Consider the following 23860-nt stretch of genomic DNA (forward strand, 5'->3'; position numbering starts at 1 on the left):
TGGGACTCGATCCCGGGACTCCAGGATCACAACCTGGGCCGAAGGCGGCGCCAAACCGCTGAGCCATCCGGGCTGCTCCCTCATTGATTTTAATGTAAAGGTTTCCTACCAGTCCCCTACTTATGTGTAGGCCCGCATAAGTAGGGCCGACGACCAGGAAGACCATGGGGTCTGATCATCAATGAGGGACTGCGGATTTTGGAGCTTGGGCATTCTTAATGCCCCAAGTAGCCCATGAATAAGCCTGGGGATGAGGATGAAGGGATGAAGGGATGAATCCGAGTATTCCTTTCATGAAGGGCTGTGTAAGCAAGGCACCCCAAATTTAGTGGGTTCAAACAATTTACTTTCATCTCTCATGGTTTTGTGGGTCCACGGGGTTCAACTGACCGATTCTCCCCTGGTGGAGGAGGTGGTCTTCTCTCAGACACCAGCAGGGGCTGTGGTTGTCCAAAGGCCCGACTGGGCTGGAAGTCCCAGATGCAGCTCAGGGCTCCTGCGTGCGGCCTCTCTCCCCAGCAGTATGGCCTCGCCTTCTCAAGTGGCAGCTCGTGATTTCCAGGGCAGGTAGGAATCCCAGGCCTCTCAAGGGCTGGGAGCGGATCCTGCTCAGCATCTCTGCCATATTCTGCCGGTCAGAGCAGTTACCAGGCAGTCTAGATACACGGTGCGGAGGAACGGACTCTGCCTCTCGATGGGGTGGTCGTCCAAGGAGGGCAGGAACCAGTGTCTGCTCCCTTTAGTCCCAGAACAAGGGACGGTCCCTATTCCTCAGGCTCCTGAACTGCCCAGCTGAGATGGACTGTAGTTGTGACGACACAGAGGGCCTGGCTTTGGCTGGAGCGTGGGGACACAAAGAGCCCTTCAGCCGAAAAGCCACTGGGCAGCCTCAGCCCCCACCCCCCCATCACCCAGGTGCTGCTGGCTTGCCCTGGGCCAGGGGAATGCGGGGCCACCGCAAGCCCTGGGTGCCAAGGTCAAGGCCGAGACATAGAGGCCTCAACGTGGCCAGCCTCCAGCCTGGCCTCCCTCCCACATCCTGACGCAGCTCTGACCAAGCAGTTGGATGGCTTCAGAGGGGCGGTTTCGGATCGTCTGCTGGACAGCTGTGCGGCCCAGGCCCCCATGTGGGGGCGAAGGGCAGTTTGAAGAGGCGCAGGGAGCCGAGCAGGCAGGCCTCTCCCTGCCTCCGCTGTGTGGCTGTATCTGGTTAACAGACACCTTGTCACCAGCGCCGTCCGGCTGCAGTTCTCAGGCGCCAAGGAGATGGAGCCTTGCTCTGCCAGCCTTGCCCCTCCTGCTTATTTCCTGACCTCAGATCTCTCCCTGGCTCAGGGCAGCTGCTCCCCTTAAACTTATAACACAGTCCCTGGCCTTCCAAAGCAAGAGCAGGCCACCAGCTGATTTCTAACCTTCCTGCATTCTTTCCCTGACCTTTGTCCCCTCCTACTAGTGTCCTTGGAGATCTCAGGGTGCTGGGCACCAGGTCACCGGGAACCACCTGCAAATATTCACCCATGGTGTGTTCTTTTCCCGAGGCTGCCATAACCCGCCACCACACACCTTTGAAGAAACAGAAACAGATTCTCTCCCAGGTCAGGAGGCCAGAAGTCCAAGATCAAGGCATGGGCAGGGTCGGATCCTTCTGAGGGAGCACCCACTGCATGCCCCTGTCCTGGCTTCTGGTGGCTGCGGGCAACCCTTGCTTGCGGACGCATCACTCTGGTCTCTGCCTCCATCTCACCAGGCCTCCTCTTAAGTCCCCGTGTCTCCTTTTCTGGTCCTTACAGGAGCGCTCCCATTCGACTCGATGCAGCATGATCTTGTGTCTGACCTTAATTATGTCTGTAAAGTCCCTATTTCCAAATAATATCACATTCTGAGGTTCCAGGTGGCCATGAGTTTTTGAGAGACAGCATTCAAGCCAGGACACGGAGGCATGGAGTGTTCACCCAAACTGCCCCCCCAAAGAATCTTCCCACCAGGACACTCGGCTCTCTGGGGCAAGGCAGGCGGGTACACGAGAGACGGGCCTTCCACTGAGATGGTGACTCAGTGGCCACTGTCCCCTTCCTCTGGAACGTGGAAACCCAGTTATTCCAACACACCTGATGCGGTTCCCAGGCTTCCTGGCACTCCCACCTGCTCTTCTTGGATCTGAGCTTTCATATTTCCCCTCGCAATCATAGTTACATCTGTGTGCCCTGGGGCAAGGGATTGCTCTCCTGAGCCTCAGTTTCCCTACCAGTAACGCAAGGATGCTACAAGCCACCTCATAGGGTTGCCCTGAAGATGAACCAGGTTTAACTTAGCAGCTCCAGGCGTGGCCCGGGCCATGGAAGGTGAGTCAGCCGGCAGCCACGGCCGCAGGCCTGGCCTTGCCCTTACACGTTAAGTGTTCTGTTCAGGGCTTTCCGCGTGTTATCTGAGCTAAACCTCAGTGCTCCAGGAACCAGGTACTATTTTTATCTCCATTTTATAAAACAAGGAAACTAAAGTTTAGAGAGATTAAGTAACTTGCCCAAGGTCATTCAGTGAGTAAGTGGTAACAGCTCTGAGCCGAAACCCTGTTTTTCCCACTGTAGCCTGACCCGGAGGCCCCGAGGCGCTGTGCATAAGAATAAACATATCTTGGCTCCTGGGCCCCAATGGGGGGCCCCTTGTGACCCCCACCTTGACTGCCAGCGTGTTCTCTAGACTCACATACCCCGGGAGATGGATCATTCGCTGTTATCTCCGTAAGTGGCCTACCTTGGTGATCGTGCTCACTGGGGAGATCCCTGTTCAGGTTTAATTTAAAAAGTGGGCAAAGGTGAAGTGATGGATGGGGACGGGGGTGGGGGTCAGTTCAGCAAACACCTGCTTTCCCCTCCCTCTACACAAACTCTCCTTCCCTTTGCAGTGGTGGACAGCCAGGCTCTCGGGGAGCCTGGGATACCGACTGCAGGTCCCGAGGTGTTTGGAAAGATGGCTAATCCTAAAGGCTGCTCAGACCTGCCCTAGCAGGGCTCTGGTGGATTACAGCAGGGGTCGCGGAGGGCAAACGTCATTCCATAGGCCAAATCTGGCCCCCTGCCTGTTTTTATAAATAAATTTTTACTGGAGCACAGTCACACCCATTTGTTGACAAATCTGTTGTCTGCTTTCTTGCTGCCTACAATGGCAGAGCTGGGAGATTGTGATGGAGACCCGGGCCATGATGTGGAAAATCTTTGTCGTCTGGCCTTTTATAGAAAACTGTCCACCCCTGAATTAGGGAAGTCCTCAGGCAGGCTACTTTTCTCTGAGATGATTTCTGTCTGGGCTTCTAGTTGGGCTGATAGGGGAGAGAAGAGAGTCTTTTTGTTCTGAGTCAGGACAGCCTGTTGGGGGCGGGTGTTAGTGTCTCTCCCAACTTGACAGGTGGGCTTGCTCACATCAAGATCAGGTCAGGGTCTAAGGTAGTGCTGACTCAAGGCCTGGATTACTCTTCCCCCCAACCCCGAGTCCACCGTTGGGCACTGAGCAGCTGCAGCCTCCAGCAGAGAACTACTGACTCCGAGGTCCCCGGTGTCCCGGGCAGAGGGGCTGAGAGCCTCTGTTACTTGAGCTTAGCTGTTAAAGTGACCCGGTTTATGCAGCTAGCTGGAGGGACCCAGACGCCCCACCATTCCTTCCCGTCTCCCCCTTCCGGGGGGACATCCTGGGGACCTGTCCTCCTGTTACACGCAGAGTGACAGGGCAGAGTGACCGTCGGTGGAGACTGATCCTATTAGAAACAATGGTGGTCTCTTTATGTGGTCCCTTTTCAATGGGATATCCTGGGATCCCCAAAGATTATGTCCCTGGGAGGGGCTGTGAGCAAGGGAGGGCCCCTCCTGGGTAGGTTCAAGGGTCCTGGAGAAGTCAGCACCCACACCCAGGCAGCTTCAAACACAAATAAACAAGTACAAATGCACACGGCCCCATTCCTCCTTGCTGTCCGGTAAAGGTATGCCAGCCCCTGGCTGTGCCCTTGGCCACCGAATACAGTTGGCCCAGGCTGGCCTCAGCGCCTGCTGGGCCGTCAGCATGCCCAGAACCCCGGTGCAAGCTGGCTCCTTGGGAGGCCCGCCTCAGCACCCAGCCCCCCGCTACTCTGGTGGGCTGCTGCCCCAGCAATTGATTTTTTTTAATGTACTCTGTGCTGACTTCGTTCTGTCCTGAAGCATCCCTCCCTCTGGCACCACGGTGCCCGCCTGCAGGCTGGTCTGGCCAGATACCCAGGGAGGAACATATGTCCCATACCTGGGGTTCAGAGGAAGGAGGGAGGAGCCGACTCACAGCCAACGGGGAGCCACCCCTTCGCTTTCGGTCACCTGCCCTGGATCCCAGATCCTCCTCCTGACCGATCTCAGTGGCACCCTCAGATGGAAAGTGGCCACACTGGGCCAAGCGACCCACACACGGGAGTAGAAGAGTAGCAGGGCTGCAAAATTCTGGAAGACCACAAAATACATAATTATGTTAATATATATAATCGTTGTGAACATATATAAACTTTTTTTTTAATCACAAAAGGAATTCATACTTTAAAAAAATGTGAGAGTTGTTTGAACACGAAAGACATCCTAACGGGCCCTCCCTCCTCCTTCTCCGTTTAACCCCATTCCATTCCCTTAGAGAGAAGCCAGTTTTGGCCATAGCTTTCCAGACATTTTCTGTGCTTCACTGTGTGTGTCTGGAAACAATTCCATGAGATGGGCAGGTCAGATAGGGAAGCTGCCAGTTTACAGGCAGCAAAATGGGGCCGTGGCAAGGCTCAAGACCCTGGGAGCCGAGGAAAGGCTGAAGGCAGGGAGGTCTCCAGTCCCAGGAAGGAGGCCAGTGGCATCCAGTGTCCCAATCCCCAGTGCTGGTTGGATCCCTGCATCAGGGAACCCACTTTCAGCTTCTACTCTCCTCCTAGCTTTGGTGTAGACTCGCAGGCTCACCTGTCCTAGAATCCAGAGACTTGGAAGGCAGTGCACTCAGACCCAACGATCACAGAGCACGACAGGATGGATTCCCACTCCACTTTGGATGAGATTATGTGTGCACTTTCTGGCACGATATTTGATCTGATGAAAAGCCGTGTTTCAAACGGATAAGTAATAATGCGCAGGGTAAGTCAGAAGTGTTACAATCCTTTTGCTGTCAGAGTAAAACACAAGTTCGTCTTGGGAGCTAGTGGGGAGCTGTCTGTGAAGCTTTTTATAAACACCTACCAACTCCACAGTGAGTAAAAGAAAGCAAATTTGCATTCGTCTTATTCCTCAGGCAAAATACAATCTGTTCTCCCAGGAAGCAAGGGGATGGCTGTTTTTTAAGTTTTCTATAAAATCAGCATTTCTCCCCTCCCTTAGAGCCTACACAAAGTCCGAAGTGAGTATGAAAGTCCTCGCTAGGACAAAGAGAGTTGGGGCATCATTGTAAGTCTATACCTGTGGAGTAATAAGAAAAATATTTAGGGGCGCCTGGGTGGCTCTGTCGGTTAAGCGTCTGCCTTCAGCTCAGGCCCTGATCTCGGGGTCCTGGAATTGAGTCTTGCAGTCAGCTCCCTGGTCACTGGGGAGTCTGCTTCCGCCTCTCCTCCCTCAGCTCCTCTCCTGGCTTGTGCTTTTTCTCCCACACTCTATCTCTTAAATAAATAAAATCTTAAAAAATATATAAATATATATGCAATATATATATATATTTATATTAGGGATCCCTGGGTGGCGCAGCGGTTTAGCGCCTGCCTTTGGCCCAGGGCGTGATCCTGGAGACCCGGGATCGAATCCCACGTCGGGCTCCCGGTGCATGGATCCTGCTTCTCCCTCTGCCTGTGTCTCTGCCTCTCTCTCTCTCTCTCTCTCTGTGACTATCATAAATAATAATAAAAATATATATATATATTTATATTATATATATTTAAGATTTTATTTATTTTTATATTAAGATTATATTTATGTAATATATATTTATATTATATATATTTAAGATTTTATTTATTTATACAAAAAATGTATTTTGTCTTTGTCCTCTGTTCCAGGTGCAGAACTCCTAAAGTCCTTGTCCTTTCCTAAGTGAGAGAAAGGGCTTTTGTTATTTGCAACAAGCCCTTTGGATCACAACTGAGCTTGTGCTAAAGTGGAGACTTAGTGTGGGGGTCCCTACGCAGCCTGTGGATTGGGGCTGGATATGAGGGAGAGCAAGTCATTAGATAAAGCAAGTCATTAGACATTAGACAAGACATTAGACAGAGCAAGTCATTAGACAGTAAGAGGCCCCTTCCACGGATGAGGGGCTATATAAAAGAACAAGACTTGAAAAGCTTCTGGGCTAGTGCCTCCACATGCCGGGAGGACGAAGCTCCCCAGTTCCATGGGGGCAAAAGACCTGAACAGACACTTCACCAAAGAGGACATACAGGTAGCAGGTAAGCACATCCTTAGCCATTAGGCAAGTGTAAATATAAAGCAAAACGAGATACCTCTATCCCCCTATCATACATGGCCAAATTTTTTTTTTTACATGGCCCCAAATTTTTTTTTTAATTTTTTTATTATTTATTTATGATAGGCACACAGTGAGAGAGAGAGGCAGAGACACAGGCAGAGGGAGAAGCAGGCTCCATGCACCGGGAGCCCGACGTGGGATTTGATCCTGGGTCTCCAGGATCGTGCCCTGGGCCAAAGGCAGGCGCCAAACCGCTGCGCCACCCAGGGATCCCGGCCCAAAATTTTTTAAACTGACCCTATTAAGCGCTGGCAGAGAGATGCGACACACCTAGAACTCTCCTATATAGTTGGTGGGAATGCAGAATGGTAAAGTCACTCTGGAAAACAGTTTGGCGATTTCTTATAGTTACACCTGAACACGCCCTATGACCCAGCGACCTCAATTTCTGTACATTTACCCCAGGCCAAGTTTTGTCGACCACAGTGCCAGTGACCATCTGGAGCCTGATCATTCTGCATTATGAGGCAGTCCTGGGCATCCTAGGACGTTTAGCAGCTTCCCTGACCTCTACCCACTAGACTATGCCGAGTGCACTGCAATCAAAAATGTCTCCAGGGCAGCCCGGGGGGCGGGGGGGCCCAGGGGTCTAGTGCTGCCTTCAGTCCAGGGCCTGATCCTGGAGACCCGGGATCGAGTCCCACGTCGGGCTTCCTGCATGGAGCCTGCTTCTCCCTCTGCCTGTGTCTCTGCCTCTCTCTCTTTCTCTCTCATGAGTAAATAAATTAAAAAATCTTTAAAAAAAGTCTCCAGACATTGCCAGATGTCCCCCGAGGGCAGAACTGCCTCCAGCTGAGACCCCCTGCCCTCTGAAAAGACAAACTTAAGCCTGTGCACAAATGCTTACAGCATTCTATTCATAATCACTTAACACTGGAAACAGCCCAAATGTCCTCCAGCACATGAATGGATGAACAAACTGTGGCACTGGGACGATGGAACGCGACTCAGCTGTAAAGGGAGCTATCGGCAGGTGCAATGAGAGGAATCTCAAAGGCATTATTCTGAGTGAAAAAAAAAACCAGTCAAAAGGTTACATGCCATAGACTTTTCATTTCTATGACCTATTCTCAAAAAGACAACCTCCACTCCTTGCAGTGCATGAGGTTGCCAGGTGGGGAGGCCAGGAGTGGGGAGAGGGTGCGACTCCCCAAGGGCAGGCCTGCAGCGGGGTGTCAGGGCGGGTGGGGGAACTGTCCTGCCCTGGCCACAGTGGACGGTGCCATAAGTCTAAACACCAAAACACCAAAAGCAGCTAAAAGTCAGCTTTATTCTATGTTAATTTAAAAAATAAAGTGGGACACCTGGGTGGCTCAGCAGTTGAGCATCTATCTGCCTTCAGTTCAGGGCATGATCCCGGGGTCCTGGGATTGAGTTCCACATCAGGCTCCCTGCAGAGAGTCTTCTCCCTCTGCCTGTGTCTCTGCCTCTCTCTGTGTGTCTCTCATGAATAAATAAATAAATAAATAAATAAAATCTTAAAAAAAAAAAAGAAAGAAAACAGGTCTGGGGTATTTCAGTGGGAGTAGGGGGCAGGAATGAGAAGAGGCAGAGGGCCACAAACAAGTGGCCTCCATTGTTTGTTGGGGGTCAGGGGGCTGCTCTGGGGCTCCTTGCAGGATCTCGGGGCCATCCTTCCAGGAGCTGGGAGGGACAAGACGGTGGGAATAAAAGGGAAAGAGAACAGAATGTCAGGAGGAAGGCGCCAGCCCCTCTGTGCAGAAGCAGCACTGCAATACATGCAGAACACTTTTCTTTGTGATTCATGCAAGATTCCGAAGAGGTAGGCAGCTCACAGTGGGGCCTTCCCACTTAGCTCCTTTCAAACTCACAACAACCCTCTGAAGTGGGTGGTGGTCTCATCTAGTCTGGTCCTGCTTCACAGATGAAGTAATTGAGGGTCAGCTCAAGAGGTAACTTCCCCAGAGTCCCCCAGGTAGGATGCCGCTCACCCAGAGTTCGAGGCCAGTCTCTGACATCACAGCTGGTGCCTGAACCAGTCTGCACTGTGGCCTGGATCATGTTCTAGGCAGACATCACGGCAGGCAGTGATGTGAGTCCCCAGTACTCCCTCGGGAGGTAGGAAAAGGCGTACGGAGAGAGCCAGAAAACCTGGACGCAAGTAAGTCCTGGCTCAACCAACCTGCTGTGTGACTTCTGAGAAACCGCTTCCCCTCTCTGGGCTTCTATTTCGTCATCTGAAAGAAAGGGACTGCCCTGAGGATTGAAGGCACAGCACAGATGAAGCCGTCTGTAAAATGTCACACACTGCGCGAGTGCAGGAGGAAATGACAGCTCCCGTCCACCACCTCATTCTGTCCCAGAACTTGCTGGCCCCTCGAGGCCTGGGATTATTCCATTCCTTTCCTTTCTTTTCCTTTGCTTTACATTCCAGAGGTGGGGCCCACATAGTTGAAACTGTATTTTCTTTTTCAGTAGGTCTTGTCGTCACAGCTCAAAAATTTAAAGTTATGAAAAAGGTATATAATGAAAATGTTGGCTCCCGTGGAAGAGATGAAACCCGTTTCTTGGGTATCCATCCATCTAGAGATGTTCTATTTTTTTTTTTTTAAGATTTTATGTATTTATTCATGAAAGACAAACAGAGAGAGGCAGAGACACAGGCAGAGGGAGAAGCAGAGTCCATGCAGGGAGCCCGATGCGGGATAAGATCCCAGGACCCTGGGGTCTCACCCTGAGCCGAAGCCGCTCCGGCTAGTGTCCCCATCTAGAGATGCTCTTAAGCACACACAACCGAACAAGCATATGCATTGTTTTTCTTTTACGATTTTTACCCAAATGGTAGCCTGTCAGTTCATTCATTCATTCATTCATTCGCTGAGACTCAAAACCAGCCAGGCCTGCAGCCTGTTCTACTCCTGCTTTGCTTTTCTTCAGCTTTTCCACTTTACAGTGTTAACTGGGACGTGTGTCCAGATCCATATATCAGTGGTTCCTTTGTCCTGGCTGCTGTGTTCCATCACCTGGGCATACCGTAAGGGTGGGATCCGTCGCCTATGGAGCGCACCTCTGATCCCTTGTCATTCTTTTTTTTTTTTTTTTTCCCTTGTCATTCTTATAAACAATGTCCCTAGGTCATTTCACAAACGTGCACAGCTGGGCATTATGCTTCTAGAAGGGGAATTGCTGGGTCACAGAATTTGTGCGTTCAGTAGATATTGCCAAATTGCCCTCTGTGGAGGTTGTGCAAGTTTAGAGTCCTGCTGGCAAAGCATGAGAGTGCCTTTCTCCATCCTTGCCAGCTCAGTGCATTGTCGAACCTTTGATCTTTGCCAATCTGCTGGGTAGAAGATGGGGCCTGGGTGTTGTTTTCATTTGATTCTTTTATTCCAAGTGAGGTTGAGCATCTTTTGAGTGCCCAGCCCTGGACCGGCTCCTCTCCACACAAAGCCGAGGGCCGTGGCCTTGACCACTACCTCCTCTGCAAGATCCGGGACTAGGTTTGTGTTTCTGGCCCCTAGCTTCTTGCTGAGTCACTCAAGAAGGAAAGGGCAGCAGGCTCAGGTTATTTCTGCCCCGGGAGCCATCTGAGCTGCCAGTCCTGGGAAGACCTTGGTCCCTGGCATTCTCTGCAGGCATCCAGCACCCATGCATACCAGATTGTTGCACCTGTCAAGTCCGGGCTCCCTGGTCCGCCTGGGAGAGAGGGGGTGTGCAGGTGGGGATCAGGGCAGGCGTGTTCACAAACTAGGCATGGAAAAAGTCTCAGCTAGACTTGGAGAGGCGACATTCGGAAGGAACGAATGAGCAAAGTCCCAAGCTGTAAGTGACAGAGTGAGAGGAGCCAGGCTGGGCACAGGGGAGGGAGGGTTTAGTTGTTGGGAAAGGATCGGCGGTGAGCCACAGAGAAGGGGTCGGGAAAATTGGGAAGAGATTCTCACCAGAAATCTCCAAAGGCATCTTGTGTGAGATGCCCCCAGCCTCAGCTGCTCAGTTCACCACATCAAGGCTCATGGTAAGCCCTGCCCAGGGTCTGAAAGTGAGCACCCTCTTGGTGCTCCTGGAGGATTCAGGCCACTGGTGCAACCAACGAGAGGCATGGAGAGGCCGGGGACCCTTGCTGGCCATCTCTGTGAGGTGGCTTGGCATCTGTGGGGCAGCCCAAGTCAACTTGTAATTTAACCCCAGTGCCACTCTATGCATTAGTTACGTCTTGCTCCCAGACGGAAGATGCCAAGAGGAGCCAGTGGCTAGGTTCCTGGGCCCTGGGGAGTCTGCCGCCGTTATTTCCAAAATCAAACAAAATGCAAATTTGCACTGGAGATTGCTGAGGCAGAGTCTTCCTGGAGCCCCGCGAATAAGCTCAGGGCTGCTGTGTGAGTGCGTGATGACCTCTGGGCCATCTGAACCCACAGGAGAGCAGGACTGTGGCACCTGTGAGCTGTGGTAGAGCCGGGGGCCCGTTCTAGGCCACAACCTGGTCCGCAGCCCAGCCTGTCTGCTCTGCTGGAGCTGGTGATCCAGAGCTGCTCTTCAGCAGTGGACAGAGAGTGGGGGCCCCCTTGTATCTTGGATCCCACTTCTGGTCCATTCCGGGGCTCCCCGTGCGCTGCTGCTCTGTACGCCAGCTGCTGGTGCCAGGGGGAGCATCCCTGGGCAAGGGGCAGTGGGGGTGAGCTCTGCCTTCCTGCAGTGAGCTTCCTCCAGTCTTAGCCACGGCACAAAGCAGAACTTTCAAGAACCGTAGCCACAGGTGCTCTCCTCGTCGCCCCCACCGCCTCCCCCAGCCTCCCCGGGGGAAATGTATGAAAGTTGAGGTTGTCCCCCAGGGCACCAAGAAATGCTTAATTGCTTTCCGAGAGCATTGTCACCTCTCCTCTCCAGTAGCCCTCTCTACCTCTTCCCCAACCACTAGAGGCCCTTGCTTAGAAATGAGGGCTGAGGACTGTGCTCCCTGGCGGCGTCCCAAAGTAACCAGCAGCCATGCGCTGAACAGCAGCTCGCTTCTCCAAATATACTGCTGCACCTCCTTTGCTGAAAAATAAGAACCCTATGTTTGAGGGGAATAAATGTGCATTCTTCTGCGAGCCAGGCCCTCACTGACAGAGATGGATGGTGGCCCAGGCCAGCTGAGTCAGCCAGACTCTGGAGCAAGCAGACAGCGAGAACCAAGGCAGGGGTGGGAGCCAGCCAAGGAAAGTGAACTACAGAGATATTTAGAGGCTCTCATCCGGGTTAGTCAGCACCTTGTGCTACTTGATTCCAGTTGAGGGCCAAGCCGAGGGATATATGTGCTTTGTAAAGTGTAGGCTAAAAATCAGTACTGGACCTCAAAATATGTAATAATCATTCAAGCTATATATTATGGTTCAAATTATATATAATGGGAGGACGCCTGGGTGGCTCAGCGGTTAAGCGTCTGCCTTCGGCCCAGGGCGTGATCCTGGAGTCCCGGGACACCACGTGGAGCCTGCTTCTCCCTCTGCCTGTGTCTCTGCCTCTTTGTGTGTGTGTGTGTGTGTGTGTGTGTGTGTGTCATGAATAAATAAATAAAATCTTAAAAATATATGTATATATATATATAATGGCATAATGACTCAAATATCTTAGACATATATCTCTTACTCATATAATACACCAAAGCAGGTATTCTTTTTCTTTTTTAAGTTTTTACTTAATTTTAGAGACAGAGAAAATATGTAGGGGAGGGGCATGGGGAGAACCGTCTGATGTGGGGCTGGATCCCAGGACCCTGAGATCATGATCTGAGCTGGAGGCAGACACTTAAGAGACAGAGCTATCCAGTTGCCCCTCAAGGCAGGTATCCTTTTTTTTTTTTTTTTTTTAAGATTTTATTTATTTATTCATGAGAGACACAGAGACACAGGCAGAGGGAGAAGCAGGCTCCATGCAGGGAGCCTGACGTGGGACTCGATCCCAGGTCCCCAGGATCAGGCCCCGGGCTGAGGGTGGCACTAAACCGCTGAGCCAGCAGGGCTGCCCAAGGCAGGTATTCTTGATAGGCCAGTGGCTTTCCTCCACGTGGTGTTCCAGGGCCCCAGGCTCTTTCCATCTGGGTTCTCTGACATTCCCCCGGGGGGCTCATTGGTGTTTACATCCAGTTGGCAGAGGAGGAAGGGAAGCAGGGGGAGACACACCTTCTTCTAATTGGCTTGGCTCAGGTGTGGCACCCATCTCTTCTGCTCACTTCCTATTGGTGGGAATGAGTCATATGACCACACCTACCTGCAAGGGCAGCTGGGAAATGTAGTTTATGCCCCTTAATAACAACTTCTGAAAGGGGAGCATGCATGCATGGGTTCTGGTGGGCCTCTAACTGTCTCTGCTAGAGGATGAAACTGAGACAGGTCACATGACTGAGAGACACCAATTCATTCTAAGTTTAGGGAACTACCCGGAAGAATAGTGTGTGTCTTAAAGTACGGAGTCTTGCTTTGATAACTGGCAAGAAGAGAGTTTGCTTTTGCCAAGGACTAGAAGATCCAACAGCATTCGAATGGGGCAGAACTACAGGAGAGTTAGCAGAGAAGCGAACTTCTAAGAAACCTGGATCATTAGGCCTAAGAAGCTGTGCTTCAATGCACCTCCAATTGGTCTATCTATAAATTATTTGTGTCCAAACTTCCTGGCCCTCAGATTGGAACTGGGGCCTCTGGCAGAGGCTACGAGGACAAAGATGTGGATGCCTATGTGTGGACGAGGGACACAGAGTGCAGAGTGAGGCTGAACCCCAGGGTTTGAGGTGAAATCACAATGCTGCCCTTGCCTTCTCACTGGGGGTCAGCATGTACAACCTGGAGCTGTCCCTGTGCTGGCCCCTGTGTCAGCTCTCTATTGCTCACTAACCAATCACCATAACTTAGAGGCTCCACATGAGCCATTTAGCAGCTCATAGTTTTGTAGGTTAGAAGTCTGGGGTGCACTTGACTGGGTCTCTGCTTAGGGTCTCAAAGCCAAAGTCAAGGTGTTGGCCAAGCTGGGCTCTCATCAGAGGCTCTGGGGAATGATCTGCTCCCAGGGTCATTTAGGTTGTAGGCAGAACCAGCTTCCTGGGGTTGCAGGGCTGAGGTCCCCATTGCTGGCTCTTGGCTGGGGGTCTATCTGAGTTCCTAGAGGCAGCCCTAAAGTCCTTTCCATGCAGATCCCCCACCTTCAAAGCCCATGACAGACCATCAATTCTTCCCATGCTTGGAATCCTGACTTTCCTTTAGCCGCCAGAGACTTTGCTTTTAAAGGGTTCATGTCATTAAGTCAGGCCCACCCACATGCCTGTCCTATTTGAAGGTCAGCTGATTAGTAACTGTAATTCCAATGCAAATCCCTTTTTGCTGTATAATTTTATATAACCACGGGAGCAAAACCCAAGGGAGGAGGTCATCTTAGAATTTTCCCTTCCATAGGACCAGAGGCTTTGCATCTGGGATCTTAGAGTGGTATCCTTTGGAGTTAAAGAGACTTCTGTCTTCTGGTCACAAAGCTGCTCTACCTGGTTCCACCCAGCCTCAGCACCTTGCCCATAGGTTGATCCACAAGTTGACCTACAGGCCTGGCCACAGCTCTTAACATATACAAGGGAGGTCTAAGAACAGAGAAATGCCCCCCACCGCTGCCCCTGCCAGTTCCTTTTTCTCAAAGCATCATGGGGAATGGGACACACACACACACATACACACACACACACACACACACCCAAAAGAGAGGCTCTGCATCTGAAAGAATTAAAGGCAGGCTCTGCTATGGGAGCTCACAGCTCAGAGCTAATGGCCTGATTTGCCTCCTCAACACCTCTACCTGCCTCCACCGCACTCAGGTCTCAGGCCCTGAAGAGAGCCCCAAAGTTCTCCAGCCTCACCACCCTCTTGCCTCAACCCTCCCTCACACGCCCTTTCAGGGAAAGGCAGGCCCAGGCACTGTGACTTCAGGACTTGGCAGCTCCCCTGGCATTCCCTGGCCCAGTTCCTGGCCACCCAGAAGGTGCCTGGCCCAGAGAAGCAGCTCCTGGTTTGTCCCCCACAGATGGCGTGCCACTGGGGAGGGCAGGGGAGATTGGGGTGAGGAGGTCCTGCCCACTGGGCCACTTGCTGCTGCCTCTCAGCCAGGCCCCACCACCTTGTCTCCTAGCCCTGCCTTTGGCCTGTCAGCTGGCCCAGCTTCCCTGAGGGTCTGCCCTTCACATGCTCCCAGCACCTTCTGTAACATGTGTCTAGATCCTTTTGAAGCCTCTTCCTTGTAGCAAAGACAGGTGGGGGGCCACCTCTCCCTCCACCTGGGCCTGCTCCCTTCCAGCTAGTCAGGAATGTAGGTGCCTGCAGCAAAAACCACTGAAAATGTTTTCTTGGCCGAGGGCCTGTCTCTTGGGGCCATGGGGCAGAGAGATCCTTTGTGTGGCCCCCTCTCCTTCCCAGTGAGGAGCTGGTGTCTTGGCCCCACCTGACTGGACCCTGGTCTCCCTTCTTGTTGGCAGGTTCTGGGGTCTGGAGGAATGAAGAGGGCCCCTCTTTGGGAGTCCAGTCCAGTGGCTTAACCCAAAGCTCCATGCGAGGCCAGCTGCTGGGACCTGCAACTTTGCCTTTGCCCTGGAGCCCCATGGAAGACAGCAGGAGACATGGCGGGGTTCTCTACAGGCAACAAGGAGTGTGGGTGGTAGCGGGCTCTGGGAGCCCTCCCCATTCCATGGGGCTGGGACCATGCAGCCCGCTGGACAGGATTAGCTCTACAAGGATGCTCATCAGTGCGGTGTGCCTGGATGTGATGCTGGCCCGATGTGGAACTTCAAAGCTGAAAAGGAAGTATCTGATTGGCCAGATGGCTATCATTGTGCATCCAGCGTGCATTCACAGACGCATGGATAGTGACGTGCATGTGTCCCACACTGAGGAGTCAACTGGACCAGGCCAACTGCTGGGCTGGGGCCCCGGGTGGGAGTTGGGGAGAGGAAGAGGTGAGAGGCTGGGGGCCAAGACCCAGAAGGTTGACCTGTCAAGGAGTCAGGATGTCATCCTGGGGCACTGGGAAGCCACTGGAGGGCTTTGTGCAGTGACAAGGCCAGGACTGCATCCAGAAAGAAGGCTCTGGCTACAAGGGAGGAGGGCTCAAGCACGAGTCTGGAGGAAGGAGGTGAGGGGACCCTCTGGAGAGAAGACAGGCCAGTGGACAAGGCCCCTCCTCCCCCAAAGCACCAACAGTCCACGATGGAGTCTGCCAAGAAAATGATGCTAAATCTGATCTGGCACCAGGCGGCTCTGCTGAAGGAGACTTTTGTCTTCAAGCCCTTCTCTTTCCACGTTTTCTCCTCTTGTCTCCACTGGTCCCCCGCGGTTCTGCTTCTGTCCCCTGTGGTGCTGCTCCCTTTCCTCCTGGGCTCCCTCCCCTCTGCATCCTCAAACCTCTGCATGTTTTCTCTCTTTCCTCCTCCTCCTCCCCAGCCCTTGATGCCTGCCTCTTTCCCTAGCTTTTCAGGGGCCAAGCCCTCCGTTGGACACCCTTCTAAAAGAAAGAAAGAAAGAAAGAAAGAAAGAAAGAAAGAAAGAAAGAAAGAAAAGAAAGAAAGAAAAGAGAAGAGAGAAGGCAGTGGCTGGATGCAGGGCCCCTGAAATGTCTCCAGGCTGCGTGGAGGGCCCCTGCCCACTGCCCCCTCCTGCAGCGAGTATGCCAAAGTCGGGGCGCCAGAGCCGTGGCGGGGGGCAGCGAGGGGCCAGTCGCATCCCCTTCCCCGGGCTTGGCCTCCCGATGCACAGCCTGTGTGCAATGAGCAGGTCCACTGACTGCATGGCTCCCAGGCTCTGGGACTGAGAAGTCTCTGTCAGGTTGTGACCACACCCCTCCTGTGTGTGAGTGTCTGTGTGTGTGTGTGAGTGTGTATACACACATACATGCGCGCGCACATACGCAGAGACCTAAGGAAGCAGAACCAAGCCCTTGGAATTCAACAGCCATAACTGTTGCTCACCCCAAATCTCTTCCCTTCATAGCTGTGGCCCATCCACCCCAGGTGGGAGAGGACCTGTGGCTGGGGCCACAGACCCAGCGGCCACATTCAGAAGTGATTTCTTCTGCTTCTTTCCAAGGGACCAAGGAGCCACCTCGACCCACCTGACCAGCATAACCCAAGGGAGTTGGCATTAATCCCGGCCTCTCTTGGGCTCAAAAGAATCCAGATCACAATAGGTAGAGTTAGATTACTCCAGCCAGCCACTCACTTTGCAGACATAGAAACTGGGGCTTGCAGAGCTTGGGGCTCTGGGACCAGTACAGGATACATACTGGCAGCTAAATCACCTGACCCCCAGGTCACTTGACCTCCCAGGATGTCTGACCCCTACCCTCCAGGTCACTTGACCTCTCAGACCACTGCCCTTCTCCTGCCGTGTGGTTTTCCCTATGTGGAAAATCCTTTTTACTGTGCTACATAAAATAATTGCAGGGCATCCCAATGGGGTGGAGGCTGGTGGCATTGGTGTAAAAGAATTCCCCCAAGGCAGAACAAAAGAGGCAGAAGTTTATGGACTACATGACAAGGGAGCAGTGGGCAGGACAGCAGAGGAGAGTTTGTCTGCTATGAGGTGGTGGTGAGGGGCTATAGGGTAGAGTGAGGGAGTGTGAGGACAGGTGAGATTTTCCTTTTTTTTTGGTAATCTCAGGAACTGGATCTTTATTTTTTAATTTTTTAAAAAGATTTTATTTATTTATTCATGAGATACACACACACACACACACACACACACAGAGAGGGGCACAGATACAGGCAGAGGGAGAAGCAGGCTCCATTCTGTGCAGGGAGCCTGACATGGGACTTGATCCTGGGTCTCCAGGATCACATCCTGGGCTGAAGGCAGCGCTAAACTGCTGAGCCACTCGGGCTGCCCTGGATCTTTTTTTTTTTTTTTTTTTTAAGATTTTATTTATTTATTCATGAGAGACACACACACAGAGAGAGAAGTAGAGACACAGGCAGAGGGAGAAGCAGGCTCCACGCAAGAAGCCCGACACAGGACTCGATCCCAGATCCCGGGATCATGGCTTGAGCCAAAGGCAGATGCCCAACCACTGAGCCATCCAGGTGTCCTCCAGGAACTGGCTCTTAATGAGCCTGTTTTCATCAGCTCGGTGGTCACTGTGGTGGTCACCCTTTTGCCTTGTTCAACTTCTTAATCCTCAAACCTGTTGCCTAAAAGTGGCCTCTACAATAATCAAAGAGTCACTCTTGAGAACAGGGATGGAGATCATGGGGTCACCTTAGAAATCTGCCATCCGCAGGGCCTGAGGCTCCCATCCCCCCTACCTTCACCCCCAGGCCAGCTCCTGGCAGGAAATAGCCTCTTACACCCTGTCAATCAGTGAGATGGATCAGAATCCTCAATACATTGATTATAACAGCGGCACAGGCAGTGGGGTGGACAGACCTGCGGCAGATTGCTCTTGCATCCCAGAGGCCTGTTCTCTTCTGGCCCAACTGGCAGGAACCCACAAGTCTCAGGCTGTGGTTTCAACTTTCAACTCAGGAGCTCAGGGATGCTCGCAGGATGCCAGAGGGGAGAGAGCCCAGAACCCAGCAGTTCTAAGTGTAGGTGCCTTGGCAGCCAGGACAGCCCCACTCTCTTTTTTTACATTTCTACCTGATTTCCTCACTGGCATCATAAAAATTAGTGTTCACTCATTTAATAAATATTTATGGAGACCATGCTTAAGGTATTGGGATAGGAGCAAGAGACAGGGCGACAGGAATCTTGCCTTCAGAAGACTGGAAGGAGAAGGTTGTGCACAAAGCCAGTGGGTTCTTGTCTAAGTTCTGAAATGTATTGGCTCTGCAACTGAGCTGTCACCTAACCTTTCCAATTTTTGGTTTGCTTGCCTGAGAAACTGGGCTGATACGCGCAGGTTGTTGGTGACAGACTGAATATACAGATGGACAGTGGCCAGACCATCTATAAAAATAGAACTGTGACCCACAATCTGCAGCAACCAGCTCAGGAATCCAATCGTGGTTTGTAGGAAGCGGCCCAGGAAGCCAGCCTGCTAGCTGCAGAGTCAGATGTGCAGGAAATCGGACCACTATCTCTAGCAACTGGTCCCAGAAGCCAAACAATAATCCCATAACAATCGGCCCTAAATGGCCCCGATGTGAGTAGTGAGTGACAGCTTCCCTAATTCTTGTCCCTGCTTGGGACCAACCAGAGACAACCAAATCTGTATGCAACCACTCAATCAGGCCCCATGCCTAGTGAGGCCCCTCACTGCAGCTGCCCTGGCCACTAGCCTGTCATCAGGGCACATCTGAGGTCTTCTGTTTGTGCCACTATAAGCTTTCCTGCTCTCTGTCTCCCTCGAGTCCCTGTCAAAACACAGGTGATGGTGGCCGACTGCTTGTAGTAAGCTCTGAAGCATTAGCCTTTGCTTGTTCTCCTGTGGGTGGCTTTCATTTATTCCCATACTGGGGTCAAAGAAATTAGGGGACGTGGGAGTTGGTTAAGAGCCCAGGACTCTAGAAGCATAAGATTGGGAAAGATTCCAGGTAGAAAGATTCCCAGCTAGGACGTGAGTAGATGTTCCGAGAAGGTAAGTGGCTGGAGCCTCTTGACTTCACCGCCTGAACTTGTTCCGGGCCACTGATCTGAGCGTGTGGGAGGTATTTGGGGCTGCCTCCTCCAGGCCTGTTCTCCTCACGTGCAGCCACGTAAGCACCATAAGGACAGTCCTCAGTGTCCTTGGCACTAGAAGTGCCAGCGGCAGCAAAATGAACAAGTCAGAGATGTGGGGAGTGAGGCCCGGCTACCAAGGGCCCCCGGGCAGGTGGCTTTACCAGCCCATCCGCAACTACCCCTTCCCTTCAGATTACCTCTGGGTCTGTGTCCAGTGTCTGGAGGAACACTTCTGAATGTCTGGACCCAGGCTAAGTTCCCACAGGCACAGGATGTCAGTAGGTTAGAAGAGCCAAGGCCCCCAATCCCTATAGTGGTGGAAGCTTTTCTCTCCCCAGCAGTGCTCCAGGGGCCACAGAGAGTGTGTGTGTGTGTGTGGGGGGGGGGGGGCATTTTCTCCTTCTGCCCCCAGGCCTCCTCCAATTTCAGCAGACCCTGCAGGGACATCGGGGCCCCTCCATCCTGCCCTTACCCTCTCCCACCTGGACTGGCCACTGTTCTCAGGGGTCTCCAGTTTCCTGACTTGATCTAGTCTCCATAATGCCACCGGTGGGATCTTCCTGGAACACAATCAATCCTAAGAACCTTCGGAAGCTCAGCATGCCATACAGAGAGGCCTTTCACATCGGCACCAGCCCGCTCTTCCAACATTACGCCAAATTACTCGCTGTTGTCACCTGACTCCAAGAGTTCGAATAAAGGGGCATGTGCTTGCGTGTATTTGGACGTGTAGACTTCCCCTCGCACGTCGCGTCTGGATCTGGGCTCTCTGCCAACTCCAGCATCTCCCCAAGCCCTGCACGATGGTTAGATGCACAAAGCCCAGAGATAAACGTGCTCGGATCCAAGCCCTGCTCCTCTTCCAGTGCGTGCTCTTTCTATTTTTCTATTTTTCTTTTTTTTTAAAGGTTTTATTTACTTATTCATGAGAGACACCGAGAGAGAGAGAGAGAGAGAGAGAGAGAGAGAGAGAGAGAGAGAGAGGCGGAGACACAGGCAGAGGGAGAAGCAGGCTTCCCGTGGGGAGCGCGATGTGGGACTCGATCCCAGGACCCTGGGATCACGACCTGAGCCAAAGATAGTGCTCAACCGCTGAGCCACCCACGAGTCCCCAGTTGTGTGTTCTTTGGGCAAATTTCTTAACCTCTTTGACCCTTAGTATGTCCATCTATAAAATGGACGTAATAATTCCTACCTGGTGGTGTTAGGTGAGGATTCTATGAGATGGTGCGTCTAAAACACAGCCTCGTGCCTGGGACATGGGAAGCGCTCAGAAGATGCTACGCATTCTACAAGGTGCCACATCTGGGACTGAGGAGCTTGCCCATGGAAGTGACCCAGGCCCCAACTAGTCCGACCTCCCCATATCACAGACAAGAAAACTGACCCTGCGAGGTTGGAAACGGCTTTACCCACAGTCATGCGGTGCATTGGTGTCGGAGAAGGGCCAGCGGTCTTCATTGTGTGTAGAGAGGGCACTCTGGGGAAGGGGTTTGGGTTAGTTGCCTCCATGACAGTTTGTGACACAGAAAATTCTAGAAGGGTGCTACCCTCTGGTCAATAGAACCAAGACAGACTAAAACCAGTAACAGCTGGCATGTCTTGGTGGCAGGCGATCCCTGGATCTTTGCTGGCAGGGCCCGCCACTCACTGGGGCAAAGTGAGAGCCCATCCCTCTGCTGGCAGGTGGTGCAGGACCGTCAGGCCTCAGGGAGTGGTCAGTGGGTCAGTTCCAGGACACATTGAGGGCGCTCTTGGATCTGTCTGAGTGGCTCCCTTCATGAGGGGGGTGGGGGCAAGCCCTCTGTCCTGCTCTGTGATGCAGTGACGGTGGGGCTGCGAGGCCGAGATCTGCAGAATTTTCCAGGGGTCCCAGGATGGTGCAGACGCCCCACTGAGAAACAAACAAGTGAGCCAACAAAACATGGGCCCTGTGACCAAACATTGCAGTAGTCTGAGGGCCTGGAGGAACTGAGTCCTGTTGGTGCACAGGTTAAGTCCAGATACTCAATCAGCCCCCAGGGTCACCCCCTCAATGGCCCTCTCCCCATCCCGGTGGGGAATCACTCTTGGACCCTATCCCCAGCCCCTCCACGTCTGCCGTCCCAGGGGGACAGTACAGCACCCAGCACAGCGCTCACCAGCCATCTCGCCTCTGGCCACCTCCCGCAGGCCGGGTGGGCACCCAGACCAGGAGGGACACCCTGGCGCAGACACTCAGCCTTCCATTTCAACCCCACTAACACGTCTCTGCCCCTCTTTCCTCCAGTGGACCCTCGCTCCTTCCACCATCCCACCCCCCACGGCACCTGCCCCCCTTCCACTGCACTGCCCTCCCCCAAACTCTAAGGGGTGCTGTGGCAAATAGGGGCTGCAGTGCCAGGGCATCTTGGCATTCCTAGCTCTGCTGGCTAAATATACATCTAAGCGAGTCCGGGAAGGAAACACCACAGACCAGTTAACTCTTTCACCTCCAGCAGCCACCAGAGGGCTGACATGGACGGGGTGGGGCTGGCAATTCGGTGGAGGGGTGCCCAAGGAGCCTCTGCCCAGGCTTAGCTGGAGGGCAGGAGGACCAGCCCCTCACAGCAGGCCAGAGGGATGGGGGTCTTAGGGTTAGGGCTGGAGGTGGGGACCTGTGGGAAGGAGCCCAGCTGTGCCCTCACAACCCCCCTGCCCTGTCAACACTCTTGCCTAGTAGGAGGGCAGGTGGGCAGGTGGGGGCTCCCTTGCTCAGATCTCCTGGTGGCCTGGGGCTAAATCAGGCCCTAATCCACTCAGCTCTCCTTTTACAGAGGTGAGGGAGAGCCCTGCAGGCAGGCAGCCCACCTTCTTTGGGGTGGGGGTAGGGATGGGGGCATCAGGGGGAGCAGGACAGAGGCGTGAGGGCCTAGGAACACCCTCAGACAGGAGGTGAGGGTCTCATGGCAGGTTGGCCCTGGATCAGCCTCCACCTTCCCTTCCTCCCTATGTGGTGGGTGAGCACCCCAGCACGGCAGCCCCAGCCCAGGCCTGCCTTCCTGCCTGTGCCACGCATGCTCCCAGGGCCCCACCAGGCCGTCCTAGCTAGGAATGGGGGGCTGCAGACTGGTGAGGTCAGTGGGGCTGGCAGGGGTGGGATGAGGACTAAGGTGTGGCAGGCAAAAGACTCTCCCTCCTGCTTTGCGACCGGAAGGAAGAACTCAGTGGGCTCCAGGGAAGGTTCCAGGCAAGGATGGAACCACCCTGGGTCCCACCTCTGCCCATGACTCACTGCTTATGACTCCCTCCCTCCTCACCTCCCCGGCCCCTTTCCCTCCATCCCTGTCATGTGGGGCCACTGCCAAGCCTCAAACTCCCTTGGATGCCCAAGTGGCTGCCATGGCCAGGAGGTGGGTCCAGGGCGGGGCGGGACTGAGCTGGGGTGAGTGGGCCCCCCCAGGCTCTGATGGAGGTCCTGGGCCTCTGAACCCAGGCAGGCTCCCCACAGCAGGGAAGGCAGTTCTAGAATCCCAGGCCAGCAGGAGCGGCTGGCTGTGCCCTGCCGTGGGTGGAGGGAGAAGCCAATGAAAGGGCCCTTTACACAGTGCCACGCACAGGAAACCATTCCAACCACCAGAATGATCTGGGAAAACTGCAGTGACCTGTGGGCCCTCTGGGCTCACCAACCAGCGTGGCAGCTGGCGTGGCTTCAGGGTGGAGGAGGGTGACAAGGGGACCCGCTGATCCCTCCCACCCAGCCACTCCCCCTGGTGACGGCTGGCTGTGCGCCCCTGGGCAGGCACTTTCTCCACAGTATCTTGGATCTTCCTACAAATCTGGCTTGAAGCCCTGTGGGAGGGTTTCCCAGTGGCCAGTCCTGCAGTGCCCCCTGCTGTCCTAGCCCCCAGCGACAGGCAAAAAGAGGGGGGGGCCCAAGTCCCTCCGAGGAGCTCAAGTGTCACCATCCACAGGGGTGGGCGCGGGGAAAGCCAACATCCCCAAGACTCCGGAGTCAAAGACCGTCTCATCGTCGTCCCTGCCACCACATCTATAATCTGGCTGCCCAAAGGGCTCCGTGTTTAATTCAGTCAGTCCTGCTCTCTGGGGGGGCGGGAGGGGGGGGCTCCCCAGCCTGGGTGCTGTAAACAGCTCCTAGAAGCCTCTCCCCTTGTCCTCGGATTGCCCCCTCCCACTCTCCATCCCAGGGGATGGGGGCAGTTGTGAGCCCCTTTTACCCAGCCAGCCTGCCCCCTTTTGGGGGGGACAAAAAGGCAAAGAGGAAAGAGCCATAGAGCCCCTCGAGGGGAAAGCTCAAGAAAGCTGGAAGGAAACCGCAGAGGCAGTGCCAGGCCTGGGGGAGTGAGCTTGCCCTGGAAGTGCTGACGCCCCCGTGGGAGAACCCAAGACCTGAGCGCAGACAGCAGAGCAGGGGATCGTGGGCAGGCGGGCAAGCCCTGCGAGCCTCTCGGGAGCCCCAGCGGGACGGAGAAGCCCCTGTGACCTGGGGGCCTGGGAAACCGGTCAGCGGCACATTTGCTCTCCTGCCCGAGAACAAGAGAGAAGAGGAGCAGCAGCGTCCGGATCAGGAGTAAGGACATAAGGAAAACTGTCCTGAACTCAGAGGTGCTCCCAGTGTGGACCGGAAACGATCCGCAGCTGACTGTGGGACACGAAGAGATTTCAGCAGCCGGGCTGGCGAGGGAGAGGAGGGTAAAGCGCGCCACCGTGGCCCTGTCCTCCTTCCAGAAGCCATTGAGAGTTACTAATAAAAATGCATGAAG

General features: G+C 53.6%; 2 long non-coding RNA genes across 3 annotated transcripts; both read left to right on the plus strand.

Moving 5' to 3' along the window:
• Positions 1–1363: 1363 nt before the first annotated feature.
• On the plus strand, positions 1364–7988 carry LOC118355718 (uncharacterized). The gene is made up of 5 exons (XR_004818764.2): positions 1364–2342; positions 2586–2738; positions 4928–5123; positions 6032–6418; positions 6904–7988. It is a non-coding gene; the product is annotated as an uncharacterized LOC118355718 (long non-coding RNA).
• A 241-nt stretch (positions 7989–8229) lies between these two features.
• On the plus strand, positions 8230–19918 carry LOC118355837 (uncharacterized). Of its 2 annotated transcripts, none has more exons than XR_004819062.2 (3): positions 8230–8411; positions 14945–16126; positions 19623–19918. It is a non-coding gene; the product is annotated as an uncharacterized LOC118355837 (long non-coding RNA). The 2 variants fall into 2 exon arrangements; XR_007412814.1 differs by having other exon boundaries at positions 8237–8411; positions 14945–15597; positions 15932–19918.
• The last annotated feature ends 3942 nt before the right edge of the window (positions 19919–23860 follow it).

The sequence above is a fragment of the Canis lupus genome, chromosome 9 (genome assembly GCF_003254725.2).
Source record: "Canis lupus dingo isolate Sandy chromosome 9, ASM325472v2, whole genome shotgun sequence".
In the NCBI taxonomy this organism is placed as follows: domain Eukaryota; kingdom Metazoa; phylum Chordata; class Mammalia; order Carnivora; family Canidae; genus Canis; species Canis lupus.